Source organism: Adiantum capillus-veneris, chromosome 2, assembly GCF_014529385.1.
Source record: "Adiantum capillus-veneris isolate H3 chromosome 2, ASM1452938v2, whole genome shotgun sequence".
In the NCBI taxonomy this organism is placed as follows: domain Eukaryota; kingdom Viridiplantae; phylum Streptophyta; class Polypodiopsida; order Polypodiales; family Pteridaceae; genus Adiantum; species Adiantum capillus-veneris.
This window is the reverse complement of record NC_140932.1, coordinates 109,774,329-109,801,150: the sequence shown is the minus strand read 5'-3', so window position 1 is coordinate 109,801,150 and position 26,822 is coordinate 109,774,329. Positions and strand designations below refer to the sequence as shown.

Sequence of the window (26,822 nt, the reverse complement as noted above, 5' to 3'; positions counted from 1 at the left end):
TCGAGTATTGTAGTACATAATTTGAATTGGCCAACTATGAAAAAAGTAGTATGTACGGTCTATTTGATATATAGATATGAAGATTGAGATTGAACATGTACTACTGAGGAAAATATGTAGCTAAACCAAAACGAAGGAAGCATTGACAAACTCAAAAAATACAAAAAATCATCAGCAGAATATAAAAATCAAACTGCACTACCAACTTGATAATCGTGTACGGGTGTTGTCCAATTATGCAAGCCGGAGGACAATGCTTGAGTCAAGCTACATAAAAGAAATGTGAATAGTTAAACAGTTTGTCTTGCAATGAAGTGTCACAAAGTGAAAATGCTAAATATATAGTTCACGTCATGCAGAAGTGCCATGCAAAAGTACGGTGGAGAGTTGGCACTGTGGCCTCTCCAAAATAAGAAACGGAAGCCATGCTCTGCTCCGTAGTATTTATGTGTTGCACCAAGCAAACGCATAGGCATGGGGAATTGAATGCAGATAACAACCTTGTAGTGTCGTCGAGTTAGAGTCGTGCTTATGCAATCAAAATGTCCACTGTTGTGAATATATATCCTCTCTTACAAATACAAAACACACGTCAAGACAAATACAAAAGATGCAGGAGATAGATTTAACTTAAAAAGAAGTAGAGGTAACTTTATGTTCTATGTCATAGACGGAGTAGGGTTTATTGTCGTGATGAGTTCTCAGCTTGTAAGCTCTAATGAAATCAATATAGTAGAATGGCTTAATCAACATTAACTTTGTATTCTAAGGGCACCATTAGCTAATCCAGTTCATGTACAAAAGACTCTTCTCTTGGCAAACGTGCATAAAACCCCCTAGAGTTGTACATGGTCATCTTAGAAGCCCTACTAGTGGGGCATTACCATATGTGCAAGGGGGAGACAGAGATTCGCGAGAGAAAATCATCGCATTGCATGACACAAGAGAGAAGACAAGATTTCCATTAAAGCTGTGAGCACCTGCACTCACTACTCACACACATTGTGCAACACAATGAATAAATCAGCCTCCTCTCTCACTTTTGGGCGCCCCCAGCTGGGATGGATTGTGTGTTGGCTTGCAGGTTGCTCTTGTTGGGATCGGAGAGCACACACACAGAGAGCCAACACGAAGAAGGAGATAGACACAGTGTGTGGCGGGGCGGTACTCACACTACAATGTGTAGTTATGAGTATAGTTATTATGAATGAGTAAATGAATGGCTGTACATGGGCGGCTGAACAACGGGCAGCCGGGCACACGGGCCTTTAACCCAACAATCTCCCACTTAAAGGCAGTGTGCCTTTAAAGTGGCCAAAGTACAGCAAAAGAAGTCAAGCCATACCCATCAACGATCTACAGTGTGCAAACCGCTGTGAGGCTAACGACTTCGTGAGTAGATCAGCAGGGTTATCGTCAGTGTGTACCTTGACAAGCTCTATGCGCTTGTCCTCTAGCACCTCTCGTATGAAGTGATACCTCACCTCAATGTGCTTTGTCTTCGCATGGAAGACAGGATTCCGTGCCAACGCTATGGCACTCTGGCTATCACAATGTAGAATCGGAGCATCACAAGCCATACCAAGATCTCCCACTAGTCGTGAGAGCCATACGGCCTCCTTGGCAGCCTCAGTGGCAGCCATATATTCAGCCTCTGTAGTGCTCAAAGCAACACATGGCTGTAAACGTGATGCCCACGAAACCGGTCCACCTGCAACTGTGAACACATAGCCGCTAGTAGACTTCCTCGAGTCCACTGACCCTGCATAGTCTGAATCTGTATATCCGCAAACAGACATATCCTTCTCACCATAACATAGGGACAACTCTGAAGTCCCTCTCAAGTATCTGAGAATACCTCTCACTGCATCCCAATGACGCTTGCCCGGGTTAGACATGTACCTGCTAACCACACCAACTGCATGAGCAAGATCTGGACGCGTAGCCACCATGGCATACATCAAGGAACCAACAGCTGACGCATAGGGAATATGAGACATCTCTGTAGTCTCCAAATCTGTCTGAGGGCAGTCATCATGGCTGAGTTTTACATATGGAGGCAACGGGGTACTAATGGCCTTCCCCCCTTCCATATGAAAACGCTCAAGCACCCTGTCAATGTACTCTTTCTGACTAAGAAAGAGCATCTTGCGAGAACGATCACGAGTGATCCGCATACCCAAAATATGACTGGCATCCCCAAGATCCTTCATGGAAAAGGTCTCATGTAGCCTATGTTTCAAGGCATCCACATCAGAAATGCACTTCCCTGCGATCAGCATGTCATCCACATACAAAACCAAAACAATAAGACTACCATCTGCAGCCTTGCGAGTATAGAGGCATGGGTCCTCATAATTGCGTACATAACCCAATGAACTCATGAATGCATCAAACTTACGATACCATTCACGAGATGATTGCTTCAGCCCATACAAGGTCTTAAGAAGCCGGCATACCATCTTCTTTGAACCATGAATAACAAACCCACTTGGTTGCTCCATGTACAAATCCTCGTGCAAGTCCGGATGTAAGAAAGCTGTCTTTACATCCATTTGCTTCAACTCCATGTATTCTGTAGCTACCAAGGCAAACAACATACGCAAAGTAGACATCTTCACCACTGGGGAGAAGATCTCGTCAAAATCAATGCCCTTCTGTTGCTTGAATCCTTTAGCCACAAGCCTTGCTTTGTACCTAGGCTTTGCATCCATTGAACACAATTTTATCTTGTAAACCCACTTGCATGGTAGTGCCTTCTTACCCTTTGGCAAAGGAGTAAGCTCCCAAGTTTCATTTTGGATCAACGAATCCATCTCTGACTGCATAGCCTGCTCCCACTTGAGCTTGTCAACACTAGACATGGCCTCATCATAACATGATGGCTCCCCGCAATCAGTCAACAATACATAACCCATAGAAGGCACAAAACGCTGAGGCTGTCTTGCACGCCGCTCTGAACGCCTCAAAGACTGTGCAGGAGGTGCATCTGGTTGTCCCACATCTACATGATCTCCCAACAAGGGCTGATCTCCCACTTGAGGGTCAATGGGCTGCCCACGAGTAGCCATGGGACCATTATACCGATGACCATCCTCCTCAAATATCACACGCCGAACCTCAACCGTTCGCGGTGATGCTCTATACATAGAGTCCTCATGAAAAAAAACATCATGGCTGCGCACAATCTTCCTGTCAATAGGATCCCACAATCAATAACCCATCTCACCAGAGCTACCATAACCCAAGAAGATACATCTCTTGCTCTTTGGATCCAATTTGCTGCGTTTTGCCTTAGGTACATGTACATAAGCTTCACAGCCAAAAACACGAAGGTGACCATACGAAGGTGGCAAACCTGTCCATACCTCTTCAGGCACTTTGAAACCCAAAGGAACACTAGGTGAACGATTTATCAAATGCACAGAAGTGGCAACAGCTTCAGCCCAAAATCCATTTGACAAACCAGCCATAGAAAGCATACTACGGACTTTTTCCTGTATAGTCCTGTTCATGCGCTCTGCCACACCATTTTGAGGAGGTGTATAGGGAGCACTAAGCTCGCGCCGTATACCCTTCTCAACACATAATGTTGTGAAAGCATGAGACATAAATTCACCCCCATTGTCCGTACGTAAGCACTTCAACTTACAACCTGATTGGTTCTCAACAAGAGCCAACCATTGCTTAAATATATCAAACACCATATCCTTCTTACGAATGGGGTATGCCCATACCTTCCTACTAGCATCATCAATGAACGTAACAAAGTACATAGCACCTCCAAGAGAAGCATTGGGCATCGGCCCACATACATCACTATGCACCAAAGCTAGCTTTTCCAAAGATCTGTGTGGAACACTTTTCTTATGAGAAGACCGAGCATGTCGACCATAAAGGCAATGCTCACAAAACTCAAAACCACCAAAATCTGAAACGGGAATGTAATCCGCACGTGCCAACAACTTCAAACCTTTTAGTGACATATGCCCCAAACGCTGATGCCATAAAGAAGCAGGAGGTTGCTCAGTGATCCCCACAATGTGATCAGCCACACTAGCTACACAAAGGGAATACAACGTATTCCTCTTAGCACCTTTAACCAAAACAAGGCTGCCCTTAGTGATCTTCCAACCTCCATCACCAAAAGATACATTGAAACCAAGTGAATCCAACTGACCCACACTAATCAAGCTTTTTGCAAGAGCCGGCACATGACGCACACGCTGCAAGACAAACGTAGTAGAGTTTGGCATAGCCAAATGAATATCCCCAATGCCATGAATCTGCATAGAACGCCCATCGGCAATCCTGACAGTACCTGTGCTCGAAGCATCATAGTCATGAAACCACGACCTATGAGGCGTAACGTGAAAAGAAGCACCACTGTCAATGACCCAATCCATAGGCATACTACGCTCATGAGTGAGAAGAAAAGCGTCATCAAAATAGGATGCAAGCAACACATCACCAAGCTCTTCACTAGTAGCACTAGTCGGAGCACATACATGGTCATCTTGAGAGCTACACTCTCCCTGTGTTGCATTTAACTCCTCAATCTTGACATTGGATTTAGGCTTGTCCTTAGCATCATGGTCTTTCTTCTTACCATCTCCATTTTCCCTTTTCCACTTGTAGCAATCCTTTTTGAAAGGGCCTTTTCTACCACAATGAAAACATTCCACATCCTTTTACTTGTGCCTGCACGGGACTTGCTTCTAGATTTACCCCTGGTGGACTTATACTTGTCCATAGTCCTGCCTCTGACAACCATTGCACTAGAAGACTTACTACCTGCATTATTCTTTCGATTAATCTCTTCCGTGAGAAGACTAGACTCCACATTAGTACTTGTCAACTCATTCGCAGGAACCGAGTTACTTATGGCTGTCCTAAATGTGTCCCATGACTCAGGCAACGTGACAAGTAAAAACATAGCTTTTACATTTTCCTCAAACGTAATTTCCTACGTAGCAAGTTGGCTGAAAATTGTATTGAACTCATTCAAATGCGCATTCATGGAAGCACCTTCCTCCATTCGCAAATCAATAAGCTTTTTAATCCAATACACCATAGAAGCAGCTGAATGCTTATCATACATATCGCAAATCCGCTGCCATAGCTCATAAGCTCCACCCTGTGCATCTTTCACATTGTAATAAACAGACTTTGAAAGGGAAAGCCTAATGGTAGACCTGCACATCTCATCCAACTCCTCCCAATCATCCCTCTCCATGTTCTCTGGCTTAACTCCCTGCAACTTTAGAGGTCGAATCTGTTTCTTCTGCACCAAGACATCCCAAATCTGATCTTTCCAATATGAGAAGTTAGCACCATCCAACTTCTCAATATTGAAAACTGTGTCCTCTTTAGTGCCCATTACAACAAGAATGCAACAATGAGAAACCTGTAACCAACCAACAAACTGCCACAACAAAGTAGTGTTGCAAATCTGACAACACCTGCTGCTCAATCAAAGAGCAAACGCATAGAGTATAAATCAGCCCATAATATGGTAAAAAAACGTACGTAGAAATCCACAAACAAATACATAAACCTGTGACACCTGTAACTGAACCGGCCTAGGCAAACTGTGCCACAAAATGCATCAACAATGAGCTGTCATAGAGGCATAAACATACTCCATGTCTGAATAACCAGAGACATAAGCTGACCAAGCTTACACAAATCCGTGAGCATAAATGGATCCAAGTGAGCATATAGCCAATGCACAAGCTCAACGAAGTCCAATCTCTACTGTCAACCAAGTACCTATCCGTACTCAAACCGCAACACTGCAAGCAAGAGCAAACCCGCTCTATGTATAAGTGAACCAAATCTCCACAATATCATGCATAAAGAGTGTCTGTCAAACTGCCATATCCACATCCATCAACATACATAGATGATGTAAACCTGTAGCTCAAGAACACGCATAAACAGACTGCCGAGAAGAGTAGAAGCTCCCACTCAAACCACAACCATATACATGGCTGTCCCACAGTCAAAATACATGTTTTGTAACCACAGAAGAAACCTATATCCAAAGCTCCCTGTAACCTGTAACCTGTACCCGTACCTGTACCTGTACCTGCACTTGTACCTGTACCTGTAGTCGAAGAAGACAATGTCGCCAAACTCCCACTCTATCTGTGTGTATGAGGCCACTCCAAGAAGAGGCTACACACTCTCAAATGAGCTGTGGGCTCACGTAAGTGGAAGACACTACAACAATGGCACCTGTAATGGCTATGGAAGCTCTGGCAGCAGAAAACTACCAAAGAGAGCTGAAAAACGCAGCTCCTAGTCTGTAGCTCGGATGGGATTTCTGATGGCACGAATGGCTCCGAAAGGGGGGTTAAACCCCAGGACGCCTACTGAAAATACTCGCGGAGTGCTGAACCTTCCAATGCCAAGCTCAGAAAAACCTTCTGCTCTTTAGAAATGCGCGCGTGCACGAAACCGAAAAACGGCAATGAAACAGCAGCAAGTTTCAACACACTCAACAATGATGATGAAGCTCTCAATGCTCTCACTACCAAGCTCTGATACCACTTGTTGGGATCGGAGAGCACACACACAGAGAGCCAACACGAAGAAGGAGATAGACACAGTGTGTGGCGGGGCGGTACTCACACTACAATGTGTAGTTATGAGTATAGTTATTATGAATGAGTAAATGAATGGCTGTACATGGGCGGCTGAACAACGGGCAGCCGGGCACACGGGCCTTTAACCCAACAGCTCTCCTACTACCATGTGTCCAATTTGCTCCTTTTGTTTTAATTCCTAGTACCCACCAGCTTATAAAGTCTTGCCGAGGGGCCTAAATGACTTTAGTTGATCCTAGCCACTTCTTTACTAGTTGGATTCAAGTGCCAATAGGCCAGCCATCTCGTAGCTGCCTGGCCTTGACTCCTGCATGTGAAACTCTCGTCCAACAATCGTTTCACACTAGCCACGCAATGTTTGGCATTTGTGATTTGAACAAGAGGTCCCAAAAATCAAATAGAAATCAAGGGAAAGAAACCAGCAAATATATGTAATGGTTGTCATAGTCTCGTGATAGTAAGCTAGCTGTCAGAAGTTATGTGGGAAAGATTAAGGAATTGACTAAGCTACTAAATGAAACATCAGAAAAATGCATGCGTGCATGGCTTGTGAGTGGGTTAAGATGGAGGAAATTAAGAGAGCAAGAGGTATTGTAACCAACTCAGAAGTTCAATGATCTAGTGCAAAGAGATTTGAAGCTAAAGCATTAGACCACAGAGAAAGGATGCAAAGGAAGGGAGAGATTGAATGATAGTGATGAAGAGCATGCCAATGCAGAACTTGTGTGGTGTTGGTGTGTGTGTGTGTGCGGTGAGCGTAGAGTGATAGAATGTGTGTGGGTGCAGTACTCACTAATAAAATGAGTGAGACTCCTTATATAGAAAGAATAAGGTTAGAGGTCAGTGAAGTCCGTGGATAGTTGGACACTCAACGTTTGGCTCCGAGGCAAGACACATGCTGCCTTTACCCTAACATACTCCCACTTAAAGATGAATGTGCTAATAAGTGGGTCCTACTAAGCTAACTACTAGTATATACAAGTAATATAGGCAAAGAGACTCTCTCAACTTATGTCCGTTGGCTCGCTCACTCGATCTACGTGTAGTCATATCGGCTCTAGTGATACACGAGTGTGAAAATCCCGCAAACATGTCTATATGGCCAACATAACTTCACAATGCATCATGCCAATATCAGTCACTGTACGACTGACAATCTCTACTACAAATGCTCCCACTGTAGCTGTTAGGTCGGAAATTGATACTAGTAGGTCGTACATGAGATGCTCAAACACTGACGAAATCTATGTACTAACCTCCTCAATGCTATCTGCATACATGCATCGTCATCACATATGGATGTGTCATCGCTTACACTGAGATGGCTTTGTCCCTCTCATTCATAGGTGGAACCATGTGTCCTTGTATCATCTCATCAGTGACAATATCAAAGAACATGTCTGTCATCTCTGTATGTATCCCTAGCGAACATGCCCAATATACCTCTGTGTGCACATACTTTGACAACACCTTCTGTGTCTCGCTGGAACAATCCCTCTTCACCTCTGCCTTACCGATATGTCTAGCACAACTACATGCTTTGTCTCTTTAGCATACTCAAGTTACTCGTGAATGAGACACATCTTGTCTCTCACATAACACATGTCAATGATGCAATCAAGGCCAAACTGTCTCAAAGCTTAGATACGTCCAATGGAGCAGAGAAGCCATATCTAGGTCCTCTCGTAATCACAACCGATCCGCAATGCATCTAGAAGGACTGCTCTTGATGCATTATATTCAATTTGGTAGGTTTCTCACCAAGGTCAAACTCTCTGCGATCTTAGGAACATAACGCACATGCTGTAGCATAAATGCACCACTAGGTAATGACAAGTATACATTTTCTATTCCTACAATGTTGGCAAAACCATCAACCAAGCCTCTCACTAGAGAAGGTAGTAGTAAGCCACTGATGGCATGGTGTGATGTGGTAGATTGCATCCAACCGATGGGAAGAAATGTCACCTGTGCTAGACATATAATCAAGAGAAACACCAAAGGTAAACATGACAACAACGTCATTCGCATATGAAGCCACCTCTCTAGCCAGTGTCAAAACCTCACATGCATGAATGTGTGACCACAATGCCAACAATGCAAGCATCGGCATGAATGAGACCTTCATCTATTACAAGTCATCTTTGTAGACTCTGAAACGTCACACATATTTGCTAAATAGATGTTAAGAAATCAAAATCTGCGTATGCATCAAAATGTGTGTGGCAAGAAATCTTGGGAGAAATCCAACAGAGTCTTCTTTGTAAATTGAGCAAAATCTCAACCATAAACCACATCAAAGATGCCAAAGTGGGAGATCACCTTAACCATTAGACAATCATAACTATGATCAACTCATATGCAATATGTAGCTAAGCATAGCTCTACCAAAGGAACCTATAGAATTTGTAACTTGCGACTATTTGTAACATATAAGCATCAGACTCATGATTGGAATATCCATCGATCAGAAATAGTGCATAACTTGTAACCTGTAGCCACTAAGAGTATACATTATAACTTACTTCTGTGAGAGTGGATATGGGAGTCACACTCAATCACTAAAGCATCAAAGAGTAGATTGAAAATTTTATTCAAAAGGTGAAGTATACATCAAGGTTCATTCCTTTGTCCTCTCAACTTCTTTATCCTTTACAACAAGTAGCAAGGTTGGAGGATCCTTTGCAATGGACAAATGAATGTGAAGAGGTTTTTCAAGGTATCAAAGAGGTTCTTGGTTCTCTTCCTGCTATGCAACCTCCTAACTGGGATAAATATTTTTATGTGAATCCATCAGTAGGTGAGGATTCTATTGGAGCTATGCTTCTTCAACAGGGTAATAACTCCCACTACATGAAGCCTATCTATTGTGCTAGTAGGGTGAATCTAGAGGTGGAAAGAGGCTATACTGAGGTGGAGGTCATCATGGTGAGTGTTATTTATGCATGTAAGAGGTTTAGGCATTACCTTCTCCCCAAACCATTCACATTTCTCTCAAGCTACACTCTTCTACCTCAATTGATGAATAGACCTACTTAGTCAAAGAGGCTCATGAAGTGGATTCTAGAGCTAAAGGAATTCCAATTCTCTTTTATTTTTTAGGAGAGTACAAGGGCTACATTTGCTGATTTTCTCACTTACAAGGAAAGCCCTCTTCTTATCACGGAGGATATGGACAATGCCTATCTGTTGCTTTTTGATGGCTCTTATAGGAAAGCGCATGGTGATGCTTCAGGAGGTGTTGTAATCTATGATCCTCAAGGTACTTTGGTAACTAAAAAGAGTTTGAATCTTACGGCACAAAGCAACAATGAAACTGAGTATGCTACTTTGGAGAGAGGGATCAACCTTTCCCTTGAGCTTGGAATCCATCGTGTGAGGGTAAGAGGTGGTGCTCTTTTGGTGGTTAAGAAAGTACTTGGGGTGTGGCAAAGTAAGAATCCAAGGCTTAAAAATATGCGTTTTCAAGTGAAGAGTCTACTTAAGTGTTTTGAAGCTTGGCATTTAAGGCATCTGGACACGTCTCAAAATGAAGAAGCACACGCTGCAATAGAAGCTTTAATTGGCCAATTTTATGTGTGACAAGGACTGATTCTCCTCTTTATTTGGGAAGGTGGAATGAGAGCTGGTCTCTTCAAACAACTATTTCATAGCTATTGATTACCTAGGCAGTTTAGTTAGTGAGTAACGGAATTAAAAACTGGACTGAAATAGAGAACTGAACTGGAATAATGTACTGAAATGGGAGACACAAACTCGAATACTGGGAATGGTATTATAGATTTAGATTGGTAGTACAAAGATAATCAGTTCAGTGTACAACATGCTTAAGCTCAGATGAAGTCTGAGGATTGATTACAGGAGTAAGTGATTACAGAGTTGAAAGCCAAAAGCTTATCAAGCTAAGAGTCTAGAAGCGAAAGCTCTTAAGCCAAAAGTACAAAAAGCCCAAAAGAAGCCATGGAGACATTGTAGCAGGTCCTATTTATAGGCTTACAAAGTTACTGTAGTAACTGCTGTAATTACTGCTGAATTACTGTCGGTGTAGCAATTCTCCCTGGTCGGCCTTTTAAGGAGCAGCTCCTACCTGCTGGGACCATCCTTGCCTTCTACGTCCTTTTCTCCTTTCTTGAATTTTTGTATAATCCAAAATTTCCTTCCGTCTGGGAAAAAAATCCACCACCTGATTCTGATTTGTTGTTGAGAAACCAATCTGGTTTTCTGAGTTGGCCGATGTTCCTCATAATATTTTTGGTACTGCCAGCTTTATACCATACTTCATGCTTGTTGATTGCTTGATACCTTTATAGTTGTAATTCCAAGTACCCCAAGGAGATTCCAGTGCCTAGCTGGGAAAATCCACCGTCTGATTCTGAGATGGAACTACCTAGTATCCTTCCACTGAATCCGCTTCCTCTTGCCCCACCGTGATCGCCAAAATGGAATGGGAGATGGTCTCTTCATACAGCTATTCTAGTGTTAGAGTTCAGAGCTAATGATTATCTAAGCAGTTCATTTAGTGATGATTGGAATTAAGTACTAGACTGAAACAGAGAACTGAACTAGAACAATGTACTGAAATGGAAGACACAAACTGGAAGACTGGGAATGGTATTATGGATTTAGATCAATAGTACAAAGATAATCAATACAGTGTACAACATGCTTAAACTCAGACAAAGTCTGAGCTTACTCCTGTAATCAATCCTCAGACAAAGTCTGAGGATTGATTACAGGAGTAAGTGATTACAGAGTTGAAAGCCAAAAGCTTATGAAGCTAAAAGTCTAGATGCAAGATCCGTAAGCCAAAAGTCTAGAAATCCCAAAGCCAACAAGCCCAAAAAGAAGCCCGGATACAATGTAGCGGCTCCTATTCATAGGTTTTGTAGAGTTACTATAGTAACTGCTATAATTATTGCCATGTAATTACTGCGAGTGTAGCTGTTCCGCTAGTCGATCTTCTAAGGAGCAATTCTTGCCTATTGGGACTGCCCTCGCCTTCTACATCTAAAATGATCGCCTTCTACTATCCCACCGTGATCGCTAAAATGGAATGGGAGCTGGTCTCTTCAGACAACTATTCCAGTGCTAGAGTTCAGAGCTACTGATTACTTAGGCAGTTCAGTTAGTGGGTAATGGAATTAAGTACTGGACTGAAATAGAGAACTGAACTGGAATAATATATTGAAATGGGAGACACAAAGTGGAAGACTGGGAATGGTATTATAGATTTAGATTGGTAGTACAAAGATAATCAGTTCAGTGTTGCCACAAAAGGTCTATATCTAGCAAGTTTTGAGAGCAGCTTGGTGGCACCTCCAAAGCATTGTGCTAAGGTTTTGCACAGGAGGTAAAAGTTTTGAAGCTCAAAGGGTGAGTTTTATTTTTTTCAAAGATTCTCCTAATTTAGCAAGTTCTAATTTAGTAGGTAGGTTATAGCCATGGATCAACTTCATAAGCCTCCAAGGTTTATGCAAATGTCTTTTACCCGTGCTAATTAATTAAAAGATAAGCTTATGGTTTTTATTAAATGAAAGTAAAAAGCTAAAGCTAAGGTTACATCAACCCTTCCTCATTTAGTAAGTTGACTCTATTCATTGTTTTACTAAGCTTGACTAGGCCACATGTTCAAGGTAGCACATGCTTGCTTTGTGTGAACTTAAACAAGTGTGTGTGGTGTTTCAATTTGCCAAGATGAGTCCCAAGAAGGGGGGTAAGTTATAGAATGAAAGGCAAGAGGGGACACTTGTTGGGCATGCTTGAGTTGCATTAGGAGGTGTCCTCGCCTCATTGGTCAAGTGTGAAGCATTCTAAGCTAGTTGCACACTAGCATAGCTATATAAGAGAGGTCTTGTTGCATTTTTGAAGCTCTTGCTCCTCTCACACACTCTCTCAAGTTCCCAAGATTGGCAAAGAAAGCTCTCTCTCTCTCTCTCTCTCTCTCTCTCATGGGAGCTCTAGAGATGGACTCTATACTCAAGCTCTTGACTATGGATGCAAATCCAAGCCAATGAAAGTTTCTTCTTCTCCATCTCTATCATGCTATTACTAAGCTATACTAAGAGCTTTCCCATGAGCAAGTGTACATGGAATATCGATTCTCTTGCTTAAAAAATACTTCTTTCCACCTTCATCTTCCTCTTCCCCTACATTTCCTTTCTCCCCACTAGGGTATATAGGGTTTGGGAAGGAGGGTTATACATGGAATCTTGAGGACACCATCTTCGCAATTCAAGTAAGTCTCCACAAGAGCACGAACATGTATTGTAACAAAGCTCTCTTTTAAGAACTATAATATAAGTCTTTTTGGAGGGGGGACTGGCTCTAAGCAAATCTAGTCCTCATCGAGTTGTCCATCTAAAATTGGTTTTTCTCTTTGAATTATGTGCATGGTTATAGTGTTTTTAATGTGTGTTTATGTAAAGAATTCAGCCCGAAACAACCTATGTTCTCCTTGATATCTCTCTCTAAAAGAAAAGCTCTCTCCTTTCAAGGATAAATTCCATTGAATCTAAAAGTAAGTGTTAGATTCTTTGACATTGGTATTAGAGCTAAGATTTATCTTTTCTTGACTAATAAGAGAGGTCCTTGATTAATTTATGAAAGGTTGGGTTTGTTCATTGCAATAGGGTAAGTGGGGCTGGGATTTATTAACTTGGTTGGTGTGCTTGTTTATAGGGTACGGGGGATACCATCGGGATCTATGGTCTTAATAATGGAGTCTTTCCGGACTTGCCTACGGCTTAACCATTATTGAGCTATTAGTTGCTGATATATAGAAATTGGTGCCAACCTTGCACTATTAAACCCACTCCACTAATCTTTGCAATTAAAAATATTCTAAACCACGGGTGTAGTTACTCGAGTGCTAATTTCAAGGGATAAGAGGAGTGGTAGCCAACATTGTGGAAGTGCCAAGGAAAGAGTTAGCATACACATATAATAAAGTTTAATTGTGACCCAACATAATCAAGAGAATTTAATTAATATTGATGACTTAGATTTGGCTCATGATATAGCTTTTGATGATGGTTGTTGCAGAGTTGTCAATAACCTTGTTAACAAGTAACAAGAAGCCATGGGAAACCTTATTTTGCAAGAGGAGGTTCAAAGCCAAATTCAAGCCCTTCAAGCTCAAGTTCTCCCAAATGCCCAAGAAGAGCGAATTCTTGCAAGGCCTCCTAGTGAGACCTCCAAAAGAGGAATCTATTTGGGTAATGAGGAGGAGACACTAGAGGACCTCCAAGGCAAATTGCTCAAGAAGAAAAAGTGCGCCTTGAACTTTCAAGGGAGAGGTATGAAAATGATACTCCACCTACCTCTAAAAGTGATGATGTCCCAAGAAGACGACGGGCACGGTGGTCAGCTACTCCTCCCAAAAAGAAGAGGAACTCATCAAGAACTCCCTCCCATGCTAATTCAAAGAAGGGAGAAAGAAAGCCAAGTAGAGGAAGCGAAGAAAGCGATCACCATCTTTGCCTTCTTGCTCTTCATCATCATCATCACCATCTTTTGATACAAAGGACAGTCACTTGCCACTCAAGAGAGGAAAGAGAAGGGGTAAATGAAGGAGCTATAGAACATGGAAGTGGTCACGTAAGTTGAAGAAATTCAAAGTGGGAGGAAAGGACATCAGCTTTATTACCTAGGATGGAACCTTTGGAGTAACTGACAAAGTATGGGCCTTTATCCAACAATTTAATGCGGCTTTTGGGGATGAAGATTTCTCAAAATATTCAAAGATCTGATATGTTTCTATGCATTTTCAAAATTCAGTCCGTCAATGGTGGGCAAGCCTACATAGTCAAAATGAAGCTCCAAAGACTTGGAAACCTTTGAGAATTACTATTACAGAGCAATTCCTTCCAAGTGATGCCAAAAAGAAAGTCCTCACAAAATGGCGAATCTTGAAGATGGCTCCATATGATTTTGTCCAAAAGTATGTGGATAAGTTTTGGGAGTTACATCTCGAAGCCATAATTTACAAATAGATAGACTTTGCGGAGCAAAAGCTTTGTGTTTGCCTATCTAAGGAGATGAGTGAGTATGTCAACTCACAAGGACCTAGAACTATTATGGAGGTCATACATCATACTATGGTCGCTTCGAGGATACATTTCCAACAAGGGACTAAGAAGGGCTCCAAGCCAACGGAAGCCAAGGAATCAAGTGAGCCAAAGGGGAAGAACAATATGATGCATAATTCTCCCAAGGCTAACAACAACAACAACAACAACAACAAAGAAAAGGCAAAAGAAAAGGGCTACAAAGGTAAAAAATAAACTTTCTCTTGAAGAGGTTGAACGGTATCGTAAAGATAACAAGTGTTTCAAGTGTGGAGAGCAAGGTCATATGTCCCAAGAGAAGTGAACATAATGACCCTCTTAGATCCATCATAGTGGAAGCTCTAAAAGAGGAAGGCCATTGCAAAGGATCACCACTCTCTTATGCTTGGGGAAAAGTAAGGGAGCATGATGCTTTCATATTGTTTGACCCTGGCTCCGACCCATAACTTCATTTCTGTTGAGCTAGCTACCAAGCTAGCAATTTATGACTTTGAGTTGGGAGATGTGATCAAGAGCTTTCAAAGGGCAAGAGGTCTCACTCACTCCATTGATTGGGAAGCTAAGGCTCCATGTACAAAGCTATGTTGATAAAGAAGATTTCTTCATCTCTCCACTCGTGAATGAAGATGTTATCGTTGGGGCACCATGGTTTGATTGCATGGCTACCACTATGAATTTTCCAGAGAGAAAATTCATATTTTCTTATCAAGGCAAGGATGTTGCGCTTGATGTCAATAGTGCAGGCAACATTATACCACTTGTATAGACTCAAACTTTAGACAAAGTAATGAAAAGCTCTCATTCTTGTTACAGGGTTTTTGTCAAGGAGTCTAAGAAAGATGCATGTGTTCATAATGAAGTTAAAAATTAAACTAAAGAGGATTTAAAACTTTCTAGTTTCCTAAATGAGTTTCAAGATGTGTTTACGAATGGCATTCCTAGGGAGCTACCTCCCAAAAGGGGACAAGATGATCATTCATAAAACTTCTACATCGTAGCTCACCTCCTACTAATAAGCCTCCTTATCGAGTCTGTCTAGCTCAGCAAGAGGAGATTATGAGACAAGTCAAGGAGCTTGTAGAAAAAGGGATGGTCAGTACTAGATCATCTCCATTTTGTTTACCCAATCTACTAGTATAAAAGAAAGTCGGTACGTATAAAATGTGTGTGGACTATTGGGCACGTAATCGGATAACCAGAAAGAATATATTCCATGTTCTCATGACATACGATCTATTCAATAAGCTAAAAGGATCTACCTACTTTAGTAGAATATATCTTAAAAGTGGGTATCACCAAATTTTGTTAGTGCCTGAAGATATTCATAAGACGGCCTTTTGAACAACTTTTGGCCTAAATGAATAGTTGATACTCTCTTTTGGACTTACCGATGCACCAACAACCTTTAATCAAATGATGGAAAGGCTCTTCATACCTCATCAAAGCTTCACGGGAGTGTTCTTTGATGACAGTGTCATCTACTCAAATCTTGTATAGGAACATAAGCAATATCTTCAGGTAATATTTCAAGTTTTCAGAGACAATAAGCTTTACATTAATCAAAAGAGAAGTAATTTTTTCTTAAAAGAGATTCAATATTTAAGTCATATTATCTCTCAAGCAAGGATTGAAATGGACCCTGCAAAGTTGGAGGCAATAAAAGAACGGCCTATACCAATGAATCTATACAAATTAAGAAGCTTTATAGGAATGTGTGCGTACTATAGACGCTTCATAGAGAAATTATCACTCATAGCAGGCCCATTGTTTGATTTGACTGAGAAGAATGCTAAATTTGTATGGACTGCAAAAGAGAATAAAGCTTTTGAAAATTTAAACGCAACCTGTGCTAATATTACCAGACCTTTCAAAGCCTTTGGAAGCCCAGATTGCGGCTCTGCAAAAGGAATTAAAGTTGGAGCAAAGACAAAGAATACATATTGCAGAAGGTTCTTTAGTAACTGAAGAAACATTAAAATCACAACAGCAAGAGCTACAGAAAGAGAACGACCAGCTGAAATGACAATTGGAGGTGTTGCAAGTTGTGCTAATCAACAATGCAGAAGAAGCAACAAGAAGAAACGAGAAGGTGCAGCAGTAGCTAGCAAAATTGAGGCAAGAAGTAGAGCGAGCACAAAGCCAAGCTACAGATCCGAGTCTAAGCGGCTCAAGAGTCAATGTCCAGCAAGAGCCTATGGAGATTCTAGAAATCTCATAAGAACCTATATTGGTCGAGATACCTCCACAGATCCATGAAGAAAGGTACGAGCTAACAGTTGAAGAGGAGGCCCCCCTCTGCAGTTTAACAGAGAATGCCACTGAAGAAAGTGCCAAAGCACTGATATAGTGGGAGCAAAGGATGCTACACTTTGTGGGAGTTCTAAAGCTAGACACAAATGTAATCAGAGAGGAATGGATGCAGCCATCCCTCCCCTACCCTTTGCTGACATACGAACTGCTCACAATGAAGAAGCACATCCAGGTAGAGAATGACACCGTTATTCAAGGGTGACATAAAAGATCCAGAAGTCTCCAAAAAAATAGTAGATTCATAGCCTAAATGGTGAAAAGGATGGCTCACAAAGTACCCATCATACCTCGTATGTCTGGTTGATGCGCCGAAGTCCGTACAAGACAATGTTTCTTTCTGCCTAGTACTAAGGATGAGAACCTGGAAAAACCACTCATGGCTGCTGAAGAAGCACCCCAATTGGCTCAATTATCCAAAGCTCCCACCACCCAAAGAAGAAGAGAGAAAAAGTGGAACTTATATGGTGAAAACCCTGAGGGTCACAGTCCATAGGGTAGTGACATGTAGGTAAGTAGAGTAACCCCTGTGAGTTTCAAGGCTATTCGAGGACTTTTGGTCTTGATTTTGGTAGTGTGAATGTTGTGGATTGTTTTGCAGTCACGAGCACATAGGATGTCTAGGTTTGATTTCCTCTACTAGTGAAATCTTGTTTTAGAGGGTCGAGTAGGTGATTGACAACCATCTATTAACTTCCACGCACCTGCGGGTCAAGCTACGTCCTTGACTAACATTTAGTTTGTTGGTCTAGTTCTCGCTGTGCTAGCCAGGTACCGCCTACTTAGTGAGCCTAAGAAGGTTTTTTGAAGCGAGCCCAGGGGATTGAGACGCTTGTCTTAATCTGAGCCCTCAATTGAGACATAAGCCAATGTTTAAGATGATGCCATGATTATTATTGGTCGCCTCTATTAAGAATTGCTTTTCTAATCGTTTGTGCTGATTGTCAAGTGTAGGAAAATCTCTCCACACAATCGCTTTGTTTCTCATGCATATGTGCATGTAACGGGTTCTCAACCTTGGTCCAAAATCTTCCTACTCAAAATGTTGTTTCTTTGAACGAATTGATTGCAAGATATTCCCAAAAAGGCCAGGGCCAAGAAGCTGTGGGTTGTTTCCGTTGGATGTGAAGCGAGGGCATTTCTCTAGATGTAATGACCTATACTTGTATCTTGAAGGCATGTAGCACTATGCAGGACTCCAATATAGGCAATGTTAAAATCATTAGATTGGGGCTATGTACTTGGCATTGCCTTGATTGACATGATCCGAAATTCAACCCATTGTAAGGGATAAGACACATCACAAAGGAGCGTATGTGAGTATGCCTCCACCCACCCAAACCTAGTTATAAAAGTCAGCGATAAATCAGCCTTGTTGCTGGACTGTACTCTATAAAGAAATACACTAGAACAAGCCCACTATGGGTGCTAGTGAGCAGGCAAGCCAATTTTCCCTAACTATGGTTTTCAACACGCTTGTAGAAAAGCATCCATAACTCTTTATGTATTGGACCTTTGACATATAATATAAAGTTAGACATGTTTCTCTTTATGCTTTATGAATATCCTACATCTTTTGTATTTGTCTTCATGCGTGTTTTTTGTATGGTAGAGAGGACATATATTCCTAACATTGGACGTTTCGATTGCACACGTGCAACTACAGCTCGACATCACTGCAAGGTTCGTTATCTGCATCCAATCTTTCATGCTATGCGTTTTCTTGGTGCAACACATAACACTACGGGGCAGAGCAAGGCTTCCGTTTCTTATAATTTTTGGAGCGACCATAGTGCCAGCTCTCCACCATACTTTTGTATGGCACTTTTGCATGATGCACATTTGCACTTTTAGTCTATGACATTTCATTGCAAGACGATATGTTTAACTATTGCCATTGCTTTTTTTTTTTTTTTGGTAGTTGGACTCAATATAGTCTTGTAGATAATTGGACAATCGAAAAGCACCAGTATAGCATTGCAAGTCAGTAAGGCACTTCATTTCTTGTTGCAATGCATTGATGCTTTATCTATTTGCTTATTTTAATATTTGCACATTACTTCCTTTGCTTAAAATTGAGGCTATGGCCTGCATTTTTTGACAGATATGGGTCAGCCTGCACAGGTTTGGGCAGGCCATAGCCACGACCCTAAGACTTGGCCTCTTATGGGTGCCCAAGTAGAAGCTTTTCGAGAGGTAGAAGGTTGCGAAGACTCCAAAGAAGAGCGCAGCCCCAAAAAAAAAGAACTTCAATTTGTCAAGCATCCCATGTTTTGTGAGGAGCGAGCTCGTCGCTACAACATCATCCACAAAGTACCTTGCTGGGCTGAAATCTACCAAATAATCAAAGTGACACAAGAGTAATATGAGCCTGGGATTTTGTTAAAAGAAACATTAAGGCTAATCCCCTGGCAATGTAGAGCACATCCTCAAAACCAACTTCCCCAACTATCCTAAGATAATATTCACGTCCTGGTGTGGAGAGGACGCTGCTGTGGCACAATCACAGACAAGAAGAAGGTGCAGACATCACAATTTGTAGGTGCGGGTACAACGTAGAGCTGCAGTTTCAGCTATAGGAGGATTTTGATTTGTTTTTAACGGCCAACATAGATTGGCAGGCTCCAACACGGCTTGCTACTTGTGAGGAGCACGAAGGACTCCTTTTGGGTGGTAGAATATTGCAGAGGTGATATTGCCCATGGAGGTGTTGGAGTAGGTGCTGCTCGAGCACAGGTATCTCACGCACCATAGAAGGTGGGTGTTGCCCATGCAGAGTTCATAGGAGGAGTTGAAGGTGATGGCGAGCATGACCTTGGCGAGGTTGTATGCACAAGTTAAGGGATACAATAGGCTGGTGAATGACCATGTCATGCCAGTATAGTACTTAGTGGACACGCTACCCACCTTGCGCACTAGGCAGCTAATCTACGAATCCATGTCCACGTCTACTGGAAGCGATTTGTCACCATGCAATGGCTGCCAAGCTTGCGTGCTCCGATTGAAGAAGAGTGACACCCGCTTCTTGCAATGTCAAGTGCAATGACCTGCGCTTGCGTTGTCGGCTACTGATGTGGAGCTTGGACATCGACAACACTGGGGTGGATCTGAAGAATAGCAGCAGTCAGTACTCTACCGAACAGCATCGTATAAAATTTTGTCTCCCTCATCATGAAGTTGGGCGCCCGCTGTACGGAAATGTGCATCCGGTTGCTTCAAGTGAACGAAAGCAAATCTTTGATGCAATGTATTTATGCCTTCCAAAGTGGACTAGTCCATTCCAAGGAGGGTTCTTGTGTCAAAGTGTGCGAACAAGCCATGCTCTTCGCTTGCTAAACAGGACCGCTATTGTCAAGCTCAACCAATGGGATGCAATTGATATTTGATTACTTTCATAAATTGATGTGATATTAAAACATGAAACTATGAAGAGCTTGCTCTAGCCTAAAGTTGTGCATGCGCCTCCATGTAAAGCAAGCATTGTTAGAGATGAAACATGGATGACATCTTTTATCGAGGCATGGGCATGATAGAGTGAATTGTGTCCACATTTTACCAGATGGTAGCACCTATGTTAGTTTCTTCGAGCTCTATCTTGCAACAATGTGCATGTGGCCTACATTTTTGCAAGAATTTTTCTCATTCTCTTGCTTACCGTGATATTTTTGTTTTTAATAATATTGCTTTTATTAGTGCTTCTACTACCGTACACACATTTCACCCGTGTGACTGCATCCATGCAATCTTTGCATATTTTGAAAGGCTTTATGTAGTGGTGCCAAAGAGCTCCCTTGTCATGAAAAGGTGTTGAGCAAGGAGCACAATGAAGAAGCTCTTTTTCAAAGCACTCTTGCACTGCGCACATCACAAAACACTAGCTCCACTTGCACCCATAAAGCTTCATAATAACAATGCTTCTTAGAAAATAGCAAAGCATTTGTTATTTTTCATAAATAATTGTTCCAAAAATTTATAGATATTTTGCTATCAATTAAATTAATCACTCCCATTTGATTAACATAGTTTAGCATGCTTCACAAAATTAAAGAGAGAAAGAGAGGACAAAGAGAGATTAATGGACAACATAACAACAAAAAATTCATAACTTAAAGTATACAAAATGTTTATGAATCATCTTCCAAAAGATCTCTACAAGAAGCGTCATCCAATTGTAAGCCCATGGCTCCTAAATCAATAAAGAGAGAAATAAATTGTCGTTTGTGGATGTGTTGGTTTCATCATCTTTGAATTCTTCATACTCTATCTCATCGTCATCATGGAAACCATCCTTGCTAAGACCTGCAGTCAAGGGACTTGAATCATCGATCTCTCTCTCCTCTGTCTCCCCCTCATCCAAAGTAATAGGTGGGAGAGGGTCAAAGATGGTCTCCACTTCATTAGTGGCAAAAATGGTTCTCCCCTGAGGTGTTAAAGAAACTTACAAGCAAATAAGGGTAAAGAAGATAGTCACTCACCTGCTCACAATTGTATGTAAAAACTAAACTATCATACCTCCCTGTGTTTAAAACTAAATTGTCATACCTCCCTATGCGATGCACACTAAAGTCCACCATGTAGATACCATTCTCATGTCATCTCAACACATTTGCAAAGCACTTGTACTTGAAGATGAAGATATGAAAGGTTCTAAAATTAACCTTTAGTATCCTTTCAATAGTCCCACAGTACTTGGATTCATCACCATCTGTGTCAAAGTTGCCCATGATGCCATAGTCCATGGTGGTTTGACATTTGCCAATGTGGCTTGTATGAAAGTATCGACCCTTTGACCACATAGAGTTAAAGGAAAGGCACTAAAAAATAAGAAAATACCTTTTATCAATTACAAAGATAAAATCAAGGAAAAAAAATACAATATGGTTTAAGTATATGAGTACTCTACCTGTGGTACGCAACCTCGTGCATACTCCCATTCTTTGTCAGTGATGTCTTCTCCGTGTGCTTTTGCTTTGGTCATTCTCTCATGAATCCACTCGGCACTAATGAGATCTAAGAAGCATGCAAGGTGCCGAGGCACTAGGGGTGCCCTCCTGCCTCCATGCGCTTGCTTCCATGATTCCCTCTCCTGCAAACAGTTGCCTTTTCCATTGTCCACAAGTCCAGCCACTTGGTCATAACCTTTACATTGAGGATACAAAAGTTATTGACCACTCGGGATAGATCCATATCCATTCTATATAATTTTCCCTTTACACTTGGCAAGTGTAAAGTCATCTTGCATCATCCTCATCTGACCACATGCGACGCATTGAGGGATCAACTTATGCGAAATACTCTGAAATATAAACAACTGCCTCTTGCATGATCCACCCTTCGACCATACATGCCTCTGGTTGGGACTGTAGCCGCACAAAATCTTTGAGAGTCTTAAAAAACCTCTCTAAAAAGAACATCCATCATGCATGTACTACTCCACATATAGCAATCTCCTCAACCACGTGAACCAAGAGGTGGATTTGGCTAAGAAGAACTGATCAAGAAAATGCATCCTCAATGGCACACACGGTTTTCACTACAAGTGCTTGAGCAGCAGGGATGGCATCTATTTCAATTTCTTTGGAGCTTACAAATCTACAAGAAAACACACAAGAGTACACTAAGTGCTTGGTGAGGGTATTGTGTACATAGAAAAGTTTAGTTGAGTGGAGATGTGGTGTACCTTACTAACTCTCCGAGTTTGAAAATAATTTCCCTCACTTTCTTGTCTCGGCATATGCCCATACTCACCGAAAAAATGAACTACAATTTCAAAATAGTAAACGAGAAAGTGAGAGAAAATCATACACACAAATCAATATCTAGACAAAATGAGGGAGAGGGAGAGAATTGAGAGAAAGAATTGCATGTAGTTTTTGTGCCAATCATGGGACTTCAACCCATACAGTTGAATGCTTCCACCTTTCTTTGCTTTTGAAAGCTCCCTTTAGTTACCTCATGTATCATGTTGGTGTGTGATAAGATGCAATGGAACCTTAGCATCCATGGTGCTTTAGAAAGCATAATCTTCCCATTGGGAGCTTGACATAGAGTGGCAGAGGTGGGAAGATGTTTCAAGGCCCTCAAATCCTCCCTCGTCCCCAATGAGTTCTTTTTTGCCAATAATGTGATCCCACAGGGTGTGAGCTACATTCTTAAATATGTGCATGGGATCCAAGAGGTGTTTTATTTTTAATTCCTTCCAATATGGAAGCCTTAAAAATATGGAATACCTTGATATACCTTTTGGTGGAGTAGTCGGGGCCGGATCACCATTGTAGTGCGCATCCCAAATACGGTTGCCCAATCTGCTATCGTGCGCTTTAGAGGCATCTTACCATTTGTTGGAGCCTTGTATTTGCTATGACCTTGGGGTAAGAAATAGTGGTTGTTTGGATAGATTACCTTGCACAAGGCATCCAGACTCTTCGTCACCAATGATGGCCTGCAAGTAGGGCAGGCATTGTGGCCCGATGTGGACAACCCTGCACACATTTCACATTGTTAGATAGAAGCTTCAAACTACAAATGGTAGCTAGAGAGGAGAATAAAAATAACATAACAAGTATCTATCCAAGCCCAAGATAGTCGTGCATAGTCCACATAAGGATTCCCCTCACAATGGCTTCTCTCCTCTCCTTTGGAAGTGAGACATCTACAACGGGGATGTCTCTCCATAACTCCTCCCACTACTCGATGAGGGGCTCAAGGTAGACATCAATATTTTTCACCTTGTACTTCCCTGGCACAAGCACTTCTTGGTTGTTTCCCATGGTGGAATATTGTAGTTGATGATCACCACATGCCAAGCGCTCCATGAAGTGGACTTGGTGCCAAAGGGATTGACACCGTCGCTTACCAGCCCAAGCCTCAAATGTCGAGGCTCTAGTTGAAACTCTAGCCATTAAGCCTCCATGTGCCTCCATGCAAGTGAATCGGCAGGGACATACATCATTCCATCATTTGAATGGTTGTTGGTGCGCCATGTGAGAAGTTCCATCGTAGACCTACTTTTAAACATGTGTTGAATGCGAGGAATTAGTGGAAAATGTCTCAATAGCTTATGGGGTAGGTGCACCCCGCTCACTCCGGTCTTGTAGTGTGCTTCCACACACAAGGGACATGAGGTGGCATGTGTGTATTCATTGCGGTATAGTATGCGATCGTTGATGCACGTGTGGATGCGCTCGTACTCCATGCCAAGTGCAGTGACGTACGATCTAGCTCGTCGACTATCCAGAGACATGTGATGATCTTTAGGAAGCATTTTGCCCATCAAACTACAACGAGAAAATATTATTAATACAAATGCAAGCCCACGCCATGAAGGGAGTGCTATGTATAAAAAGCCATGGATAGAACTTACCCAAGGAGTGCATCTACACTTGCATTGCTCCAACTAAATTTTGATTTCAAGTTGAGGACTTCCAATAATTCTTATAGCATCGAGTTTTGTGCACCATCATAAAGAGGTGTTCGAACACTCAACAGAAACTTGTCCTCCATTGCTGCCCGGGGTGGTCACTTTTTAGAATGTGTATGATATCACGTGAGTGAACCGGAGAGGATTATTAAAAGAACAAAATGTATAAAAATGTATACATACAGAGGGGGGTGGGGGTTTTTAAAATAGTCTCACAGTGTAAGTATAGTATATATATTGGTGTATTATTAATTACTTCTTGAACACACGTGATATAGGGGTCTTTTGATAAGTGACTGCCCCGGGCATTGCTGCTGCCCGTCAAGTGCATGGTCTACAATCCTCCTTGCACATGTTGCCTTTGTGAGCTAAAAACTCATCAACCATGTTGAACATGTAATCATACTCAACATGAAAGTGTCCCTGAGACGCATGTGGAGGAGCTGTCAAAGTAGAGCTAGTGGGAGGGTTACCATGTGCCATGCCTTCGCTCAATAGCTCTTGTCATTGTCTTTTGGTTTTGCGTACCATAGCACCACCATCAAACACAGATCAATAAGGGACCTCCTGAAGCGAGGGGTGGGCGGTGCTCTCATCTACTCAAGCACTTTTTGAGGATACCAAAGCTCTTCGTTTTCCACTTTCTCCAAATCAATGCGCCTCAAGTGAGGGATTGCCCATTTTCACGTGGTGCAAGAACAAGGGAATTTGTTCTTGAGCAATCTATCATGTTCAGGGCCGTTCAGAGGGCCATGATCATCGGGTGATCATCCCAGTAGTCTTGCACATGCATGAAGGAGAGTTAGAATTAAAGATAACTACAATAAATTAAAAAAAAATTCTCTAAAATAGTTAAAAAAATACTTGGGCCCTATAGTTAGAATAGTTACTAGAGTAGATGGCTAAATTTTCAATAGTATTTGCTACAAAAGGAATTAAAAAGTAGTACTAAAATTAGTAGAAATAAACATGTGATGGTAATGGTAAACATCTATTTATTGTGACTGACAGGTGGAAAAAGAGTTAACAGCTAATGGATTATGCAAAAAGATATTACAATATATCTATATTTGATTATTCAAGTGCTCCTTATGAGCTTTGGCCATTTATGCCGGCCAGCCAGTTTGTACTCACTTTGACCATTCAAGAAATCTATAAAGTAAATACGTGCAAGAGGGAAATGGTCACTCTTGCACAGGTGGAGATTGCACCCAGTGTCTGCATTGTTCTTCTCTCCTCTCCTCCCTCCTCTCTAGTCATGTCGGCGTAGCACTCTGCTCTAGGAGGCACGCCTACATGTGCTCTCTTGCTCTCTCCCGCTCTCTTTCCCTCTCTGTTTGTGTATGGCAGCAATTATGGTGCACAAGTTATTTGTCAGGTATGCAATTTTGTCAATTATGGTTTGCAGTATGTTGTTTTTTCTATTTTGCAGAGCTCTCCGTGCTTCCGTTTGTAGCAGAGGTATCAAAGCTTAGGCTACGTTTGGATGTCGATAGAAATCATCCCAACGATCAAAGCTAAGTTCTTTTTTTTTCTTCTTGAACCTCTTTCTTGATATCTACACTTGTATAAGAGATGCATGAGCTGGTTTGAATGCCTAGATCCTTTTGTTCTCATAATTATGTGTGCTAATTATGTTAACTAATGATAATTGTTTTAACTATATTATAAATTATGTATGTAATAGAAGAAATAGATCCTTAAGAATGGAAGTGCTCTTAAACAAGCATAGTAAAAAGTTGTATACTTTAAATATCATGGCTTCCTCTCATCTTAGGAAGCAAGCCCTCAAGAAATTATGTATAGAAGGTGATAAAATACTTATAGAAATTTGACATAATCAAGAGGGAGACAGAATGACCAATGTAGCACTCTTGGTGATTTTTGAAAACAGAGAGTACAAATACTAGAAGAAGAAGGCAGGGAAGATTATAGGTAGGAAAAGGAGTAGAAGGAGGGGGATATGATTGTAGACAACAAAAATCTTAATAAAGTAGAAGTAGAGAAGACGAAGAAGCAATCCGACAAGTTCTAACTCAGAGGAGACAACCCGAGAGACCCTCATGATCTAGTCTCATAATTGTTTCGGCTTAAGCTTAGTGAGAATCAACCCGAAGGGTAAGCTCCAAGGCCGCAACATCAAGCACTGTGTGAACAAACTCCCAACAATGTATCTGATAGAAAATAAGTGAATAAATAAATTTGTACAATTGGGTATTAAGGGATCAAGGCAACCGCGGCAGTAGTGTTGACGTCAGCAGTGTCGTGTACAATAGTGCGTCATCGCCACTGAGCGGTAGTGCAAATATGGCAAGGACAATTAGATCTACAATAGCACTGCCAGCAAAAGATGACAACCCATGACAATCTACAGTGCCACATCAACACACACGGTTCACAAGGGCGCCTCAACCACGC

At 41.6% G+C, this 26,822-nt stretch overlaps 1 pseudogene; it reads left to right on the top strand.

The window, feature by feature from the left end:
* The first annotated feature begins 16,696 nt into the window (after window positions 1-16,696).
* LOC147463382 (uncharacterized) lies at window positions 16,697-20,370 on the top strand (annotated as a pseudogene).
* Window positions 20,371-26,822: the final 6,452 nt, after the last annotated feature.